Here is an 8,494-nt window from a genome sequence, read left to right as displayed (position 1 = left end):
TAATTAACTTAGACCTAGAAATAGGCTAAGGATTAAGAGGATTCACAGATTAATTAAGGAACTTAATGGGTCTTAATTAATTCTAACTCCACGAAAGTAGGATTAGTTTGATTAAGGCACTCTTTGTCTCACTCGAAAGGGAATTCAAAGGATTTAAGAATTAATCTCCTTAAAACTCATAAGTTTCATAAGATTGGACAACCAATTTAAAATCCCAAAATAGCTCGAATATGAAACCCCGAACTCCGGAATCATCTTTTTACCATTGTTAATTTCTAATCGAATTTAATCATTTGCCATTTTAAATATTGCCATATTTGAACTTGCTTATTTCTATTTGATGCAAATTTTAGTTTAATTAATACATTTTTGAATAGAATATTAATTTTGCACATTTAGATTTCATACTCCATTACCCATTAATTCATCATTTTAATCTCATAAATACTTCAATTTAGTCAACTTTTATATCGAAAATTCAATCATTAACACAACTCCTCGTGGGATCGATATTTTTCTATACTACTTGTACGACCCGTGCACTTGCGGTTGGGACGCATCAAGTTTTTGGCGCCGTTGCCGGGGAGAATGTTTGTTTAAGATTGAATTCTTGATTATTTTAGTTGTTTTTTTAGTTTTATCTCTGTTATCTTTTCATTTTGTGTTTGTTTGTTCTTTTTCAGGTACTCTTAATCTTTTATGAGAAGAGCTAGAAGCACAAGTGATACATCCTTATTATTCAACCCTGAAATTGAGAAATTTTGTAAGGCCAACAAGAAAGAAACCAGAAAAAGAAAAGAAGCCTTGATAGAAACTGAATTAGAAGCAGACATGGCTGATGAAAGAATTAGAATTGGTGTTGGTAATGCTGGAAATGGTCAAAATAATGAAAATGCAGCCCATGGTGAAGAGGTAGTAAATGCTAATCTGCCTAGGGGGAGTATGATGGATCATGCTTTTCCACGTTTTGATGACTTGAGAGAGAGCATAGCAAGACCAAGGATTGATGCAAATAGTTACAAGATGGATTTTGGAGTCCTTCAAATGATTGAATTCTCAATTTGGGGTCATCCTTCAAAATCCACACACACACCAAGAAGTTTGCTATGATTTGCGACATGCAAAAACAACTGGAGTGTCCGATGATGCAGCAAGATTGAAGCTATTCCCATTCTCTTTGAAAGATAGAGCATTGGATTGGCTTGATTCTTTACCTCACAACTCCATTACAAATTGGGAGCAACTAATCGATGCATTTCTTGCACAATATTTTCCACTGAAAAACTCAAGAGCCGAGGAATCAAATGACGACTTTCGGACCAAGAGAAGATGAAACTCTCTATGAATCATGGATGAGATGGAAGGAATTAGAGAGATTATGCCCACATCATGCCATTCCAAAATGGATGATAAATCAATTTCTACACAAATGTCACTCCCGCAATCAGAGGAATTATTGATGCTCAAACAGAGGAGAATTTATTATAAAGCATGAAGATGAAGCTTATGAGTTATTAGAGAAAATTGCAAAGAATACTCATCTTTGGAGTAGTCCAAGAGGACCAGCTCCAACTCAAGAAAAGGCAAGTTGCTGGAATGTATGATCTTGATCCATTCAACATGATTAATGCAAAATTTGATGCACTTACAAATGTCCTTGCTAAGAAGATGGAAGATTTGAGTATGTTGGTTAGTTCAACATCATCACCGGAAGTTCACAACAAGTGGCTTATGCAGAGAAACTACCATTGTGGAGTAGATTATGGAGAACAAGCAGCATATGTTGGTAATTATGGAAACAAGCAAATGGGGAATCCTTATTCTCAAACTTACAATCCAAATTGGAGGAATCATCCCAACTTTTCATGGGGCAATCAGCAAAATCAAGTTCAAAATCGAATTTTCAACCACAACAGCAGAGTCAAGTACCATATCGCAAAATAGGCAACCATTGCCCAATTTTCAGAAAAATATGAACCCTCCACCAAAACAAAGAAGAACGAAATTCCACGATCAAGCTTTATTGCAACAGATTCTTGCCAACCAAAATAAGCATGATGAGGAGATGAGAGAGGTGAAAGCAAGTGGAACAAATGCAAACACACAAGAATCTTTGGAAAACCAGATTGCACAACAAGCATCTTCCTCAAGTGCCAAATCTTTTGGAAAGCTTCCAAGTCAACCAGAAAATCCAAGAGAGCATTGTCAAGCTATTACTTTAAGAAGTGGTAAAGTTATAAATGATGAGAAGAGTGAAAACAGTGAGAAGAGAGAAAATGAAAAAGGAACTGATGAGAGTGAAAAACAAGAAAGTGCAGAAAAATGTAAGGAGAAATTTGAAGAAAAAGAAGAGAAATATATACCTCCTGAGCCCTACAAGCCACAACTTCCCTTTCCACAAAGATTTCACAAAGCCAAGCTTGATAGGCAATTTGGGAAGTTCTTAGAGGTTTTGAAGAAACTTTACATAAATGTGCCTTTTGTTGATGCTCTTTCACAAATGCCCTCTTATGCAAAATTCTTGAAAGAAATTCTCTCAAACAAGAGAAAACTTGAAGATGATGAAACTGTAGCTTTGACAGAAGAATGTAGTGCTATCCTCCAAAGGAAACTTCCTCCAAAGCTTAAGGATCCAGGGAGTTTTTCAATTCCATGCCACATTGGAGAGTCTTGTTCTACAAAAGCTCTATGTGATTTAGGGGCCAGTGTTAGCCTTATGCCCCTTTCTATCTATGAGAAGCTCAACATGGGAGATCTAAAGCCAACCCACATTTCTCTTCAGTTAGCTGACAGAACAATCAAGTATCCTGAAGGGATTTTGGAGAATGTGCCTCAAGGTTGGAAAGTTCTATATACTGTTGACTTTGTCATCTTGGACATGGAGGAAGATTCCAATATTCCAATTATATTGGGAGACCCTTTCTAGCTACAATAGAGCATTGATTGATGTGAAAGGAGAAAAGCTTACTCTTAGGGTTGGTGAAGAGCAATTAATTTTCAATATTAATAACTCTATGAAGAAGCATCATTCTGAAGCTGATACTTGCTTGAGAGTTGATATTATTGATAAGCTGGTTGAAGAACACTTCAGGAAGAAATATCCAGAAGATCCACTTGAAAATTGTTTGGTTCATGGAGGAGGCATAGACTATGACAACCCTCATGAAGCTGCATATACTCAACACTTAGAGGGAAGTCCACCATTCATTTCTGCTCCAGTTTTTCAACTCATACAAAAGGAAAAAGCAGAATTTAAGCAATCATCATTCAAGGAAGAAGATGCACCTAAGGTAGAACTTAAGCAACTTCCTTCTCACTGTATGAATTTCTTGGCACTAATAACACTTATCCAGTAATTGTAAATGCAAACTTGAGTACTTTAGAAGTTGATAAGTTGTTAAGAGTGTTGAGACAATTTAGGAAAGTTTTGGGATACACCATAGATGACATTAAGGGAATAAGCCCACACTTTTGCATGCATAGAATCAGTTTGGAAGAAAATTGTAAACCATCTATTGAACATCAAAGGAGGTTAAACCCAAATATGAAAGAAGTTGTTAAAAGGAAATTTTGAAGTTGCTTGATGCAGGATCATATATCCCATCTCGCATAAGATTGGGTGAGCCCGGTACATGTTGTCCCAAAAAGGGTGGAATGACAGTGGTCAAAAATGAAAATAATGAATTAATTCCCACTAGAACGGTGACTAGTTGGCGAATGTGCATAGATTACAGAAAATTAAATGTTGCCACTAGAAAAGATCATTTTCCACTTCCCTTCATTGATCAAATGTTGGAAAGACTAGCTAGGCATTCTTACTTTTGCTATTTAGATGGATATTCGTGTTTTTCAAATCCCTATCCATCCAAATGATCAAGAGAAAACCACTTTTACTTGTCCATATGGAACCTTTGCTTATAGAAGGATGCCATTTGGGTTGTGTAATGCACCACCACTTTTCAGAGGTGCATGATGGCAATCTTCTCGATTTCATTGAAGACATAATGGAGGTTTTATGGACGATTTTTACATTTATGGATCTTCATTTGATATATGCTTGGCTAACCTTTCTAAATTTTTGCAGCGATGTGCAAATAAAGACCTTGTGTTAAATCGGGAAAAGTGTCATTTCATGGTTCAAGGGATAGTGCTTGGACATTTGGTGTCTAACAGAGGAATAGAGGTTGATAAAGCCAAAGTTGAAGTGATAGAGAAGATGGCTCCTCCTACCAATGTCAAGGGAATTCAAGTTTCCTAGGACATGCCGGGTTCTCTGACGCTTTATTAAGGATTTTCTAAAATAGCTAAACCTTTGTCTAATTTGTTAAGTAATGACACACCATTTGAATTTGACCAAGAGTGTTTGGATGCCTTTTGCAGGTTGAAGCAAGCTCTCATCACTGCACCAATCATGCAACCACCTGATTGGAGCCTACCTTTTGAAATTATGTGTGATGCTAGCAACTATGCAATTGGGGCTGTTCTTGGTCAAAGAAAGGACAAAAAGGCTTATGCTATTTATTATGCTAGTAGAACACTGGATGAGGCTCAAACAAATTATGCAACAACTGAAAAGGAATTTTTGGCAATTGTCTTTGCATTGGAAAAATTCAGACCTTACATTATTGACTCAAAGGTAGTTATATTTTCAGATCATGCAGCCATCAGGTATTTGCTCCGTAAAAAGGAGGCCAAACCGAGGCTCATTAGGTGGATTCTGATGCTACAAGAGTTTGATTTGGAGATTAGAGATAAGAAGGGAGCTGAAAATGTAGTTGCTGATAATCTTAGTAGGTTGAAATTGGATGGTGAAGAATTGGATGAAATCCTATTGATGAGTTTTTCTTGGATGACCAACTTTTCTCTCTTGTTGCTAAACTACCTTGGTATGAGACTTTGTGAATTATCTATCTTGTGGAGTTTTACCTCTAGGTATGACATGGCAACAAAAGAAAAAGTTCTTGCATGAGGTGAAGTTTTATAGATGGGATGACCCTTTACTCTTTAGGAGGTGTTGTGATGGTCTAATTAGAAGATGTATTCCTGAAGAGGAAATCCAGAGTATTTTGCATCATTGCCATGCTTCTGATTATGGAGGACATTTTGGCATCTCTAAGACAGCTAGTAAAATTTTGCAAGCTGGTTTCTTTGGCCAAATCTTTTAAGGATGTGAGGAAATTTGTGTTGGATTGTGATAAATGTCAAAGGAGTGGAAATTTGTCAAAAAGAGATCAAATGCCCCTAAATAATATTCTTGAAGTGGAATTATTTGATGTTTGGGGAATAGATTTTATGGGGCCATTCCCTCCTTCATATGGTAATAGATACATCTTAGTTGGGGTTGACTATGTGTCAAAGTGGGTGGAAGCTATTGCAACTCCAACTAATGATGCTAGAGTGGTAGTAAAATTTTTGAAGAAATTTGTCTTGAGCAGATTTGGAGCTCCTAGGGCCATAATTAGTGATGGGGGTTCCCATTTTTGTAATAAGCAATTTGAGAGCTTAATGAGGAAGTATGGTGTAGTGCACAAGATAGCTACTCCATACCATCCTCAAACTTCAGGACAAGTTGAAATTTCTAATAGAGAGCTCAAGCATATTTTGGAGAAAACAGTGAACAATTCTAGGAAAGATTGGTCTATCAAACTAGATGATGCTTTATGGGCATATAGGACTGCCTACAAAACCCCTATAGGAACTACTCCCTTTAGGTTGGTGTATGGTAAGTCTTGTCATTTACCTGTGGAGCTAGAACATAGAGCATATTGGGCCATTCAAACCTTGAATTTTGATCTTAAGCAAGCTGGTGAGAAAAAGGTTGTTACAACTTAATGAGCTTGAGGAATTGAGGATGGATGCTTATGAAAGTGCCCGTATTTATAAAGAAAGAACTAAAGTTTGGCATGATAAGCATCTGAGAAAAAAGGAATTCAAAGAAGGTGATTCAGTTTTGTTGTTCAACTCAAGATTGAAATTGTTCCCTGGAAAACTCAAGTCAAGGTGGACTGGTCCATATAGAGTTTCTAAGGTTTTCCCTTATGGAGCAATAGAAATTTGGAGTGAAAAATCTGGGAATTTTAAGGTCAATGGGCATAGATTGAAACATTACATAACGGAGACCCAATACTAGGAGCAAGCTGTTACAAGCTCTCCAATCCTCACCTCTTTTCAAGAAATTCATGAAGAGTCCAGTTAAGGACTATAAATTAGCTCTCTTGGGAGGCATCCCAAGTCCTTTTATTTTGCTTTTGTTAATTTACTTTCATTTTCATTAATTTTGTTTTTATCTTAAATCTCCCCAAATTCAATTTTTGACATTGTTAAATTTTGTCTCTTGTAGATGTAATTCATCAAGAAAGGTCAGAACTGTTGGGAAAGTAATTCTTAACTTGAAAAAATTTTTGTCCTTCAAAAGAATCGATTAGTTTTTTTTGCATAACTTTGTCACGGGAGGCTCATCAGTTTATGCAGAGGAATGTACATTCTGCAGCAAAATGGCTTATGTTTTTGATGAGGCTGGATGTATTTAAATGGAGGAAGGTTGGTGAATCTTTGAAAAGTAATCTAGTTATTGCAAAGGAAAACTAAGTATATTCTGCAGAGCAGAAAAATAGAATCTGCAGCAGATCACTTGTGTTTTTGGTGAGGATGGGTGAATAATTTTCTAATATTTGTGCTTCAAATGATATTATGGTGGTAAGTGAGTCATTTTTGCAGTTTCGAGCTCCTTTGGGGTTGTAGGATTCAAGGTAGAAATGTTGCATTTTTCTTGGCAAATCTTGGAGACTTCATTTCATCATGTGTGGTTAGATGCAACTTCATACAGATTTTTTTTTTTTATGGAGTTTTATGTACTGAATGTTGATTTGCAGAATTTGAGTCAAAATGGCATAGCTCTCAAAGGTCTTTTACGTAAAATCCATTTTACATGCTTGTGTGATGCACTTTTGATGAACTTTGAATATATTGATATGTTTTTGATGAAAATTTCTCATGGTATGTGTTTCCTAGAATTATATTTCATCATTCTCGGGTATTTTTCACACTTGCAATTCATGTTCTATTGCATTCTTGATTTTGTTGAATTGCGCATAAGCAACTGCATAGCTTATGCAATCCTGCATAACCAAAATTCTTGCCATTTTTCACCTTTATTGCAAGTGCATAAGGAGAGTGCATAGCTTATGCAACTCTGCATAACCTCATTTTGTCAAATCTCTCTTTGCCGAAACTTGCATAAGGTGAGTGCATGACTTATGCACTTCTGCATAACTTCAATTCCTTCATTTTCTCTCTCTGCCGAAGCTTGCATAAGGTGAGTGCATGACTTATGCACTTCTGCATAACCAAAAATCCAAAACTCAAATTCTGAAGGGTGCATAAGCAGAGTGCATAACCTATGCAATTCTGCATGACCAGAAACCCAGAAAAATCATTCTTGCCGAGGGGTGAATAAGGAAGGTGCATAAGTTATGCACTTCCGCTTAACCAAGAACTCCAAAAATACAACCTTGCCGAGACCTGCATAAGCAATGTGCATAACCTATGCACATCTGCATAACCAGAAATCAGAAAATCCCAAAAGTTGCCGAGACACATAAGCAATGTGCATAACCTATGCACATCTGCATAACCGTAAATCGAAAAATCCCAAAAGTTGCCGAGACTGCATAATCAATGTGCATAGCCTATGCACTTCTGCATAACCAAAATTCTGAATTTCAATACCTGCCGCAGAGTGCATAAGCAGAGTGCATAGCTTATGCACATCTGCATGACCCAATTTTCTGAAAAACCATTCTTGCCGAGAGATGCATAAGGGAGTGCATAACTTATGCACTCGCATGACTTCGTTCTTCACCATTTCGTGGTCACCGAAACATGCATAAGGACAGTGCATAACCTATGCACTTGTGCATAAGCATTTCTCTGAAATTTAAATCCTTTTGAAACACGTACAAAAGAGTGCACAGGTTATGCATAAATCATTTTCCCCTTATGCAGTCTCCTACAACCCGATTCAAATTCATTTTCAGCAAAGAACATTCCCACCATCTCCACTTCCCGACTCCTGAACCCCACGACCGCCCTTCTACCTTCATTCTTTCTGGCATTCCCGCCGTCTCTCTCCCATCTTCTCCACCAGCGCTCTCATCATGAAAACCCTAAATCCCCCTACATTTCCATTTCCCCCTATCTCTTCTCCAATCGACCATGGATTCCCCTCCACATTCCCGCCCCGCCTCTCCTCTCGAAGTCTCTCCATTGTCTTCGATACACCCCCCTTTCAATCCTCCACCACAAACGACACCCCCACCACCTCCACCAACCACATACAGACGCAAAATCCGATCCAAATCCGTGCGACCCATGTCCTCTGCTCCTCCTCTGTCCAAACGCAAAGAACCACCCACCCCATTTGAACCACCTCCTAAAAGCCAAAAGCTCCAGCCTCTACACCTTCTTCCAAAGAAAAGCCAATTTCAAAGAACCC

General features: G+C 37.6%; 1 non-coding gene across 1 annotated transcript; it reads right to left on the bottom strand.

Moving 5' to 3' along the window:
* Positions 1-1,288: 1,288 nt before the first annotated feature.
* LOC131177453 (small nucleolar RNA R71) lies at positions 1,289-1,396 on the bottom strand. Its single transcript, XR_009146925.1, has one exon. It is a non-coding gene; the product is annotated as a small nucleolar RNA R71 (small nucleolar RNA).
* Positions 1,397-8,494: the final 7,098 nt, after the last annotated feature.

The sequence above is a fragment of the Hevea brasiliensis genome, unplaced genomic scaffold (genome assembly GCF_030052815.1).
Source record: "Hevea brasiliensis isolate MT/VB/25A 57/8 unplaced genomic scaffold, ASM3005281v1 Scaf486, whole genome shotgun sequence".
Taxonomy (NCBI): domain Eukaryota; kingdom Viridiplantae; phylum Streptophyta; class Magnoliopsida; order Malpighiales; family Euphorbiaceae; genus Hevea; species Hevea brasiliensis.
This window is presented reverse-complemented; position numbering and strand designations above follow the sequence as displayed.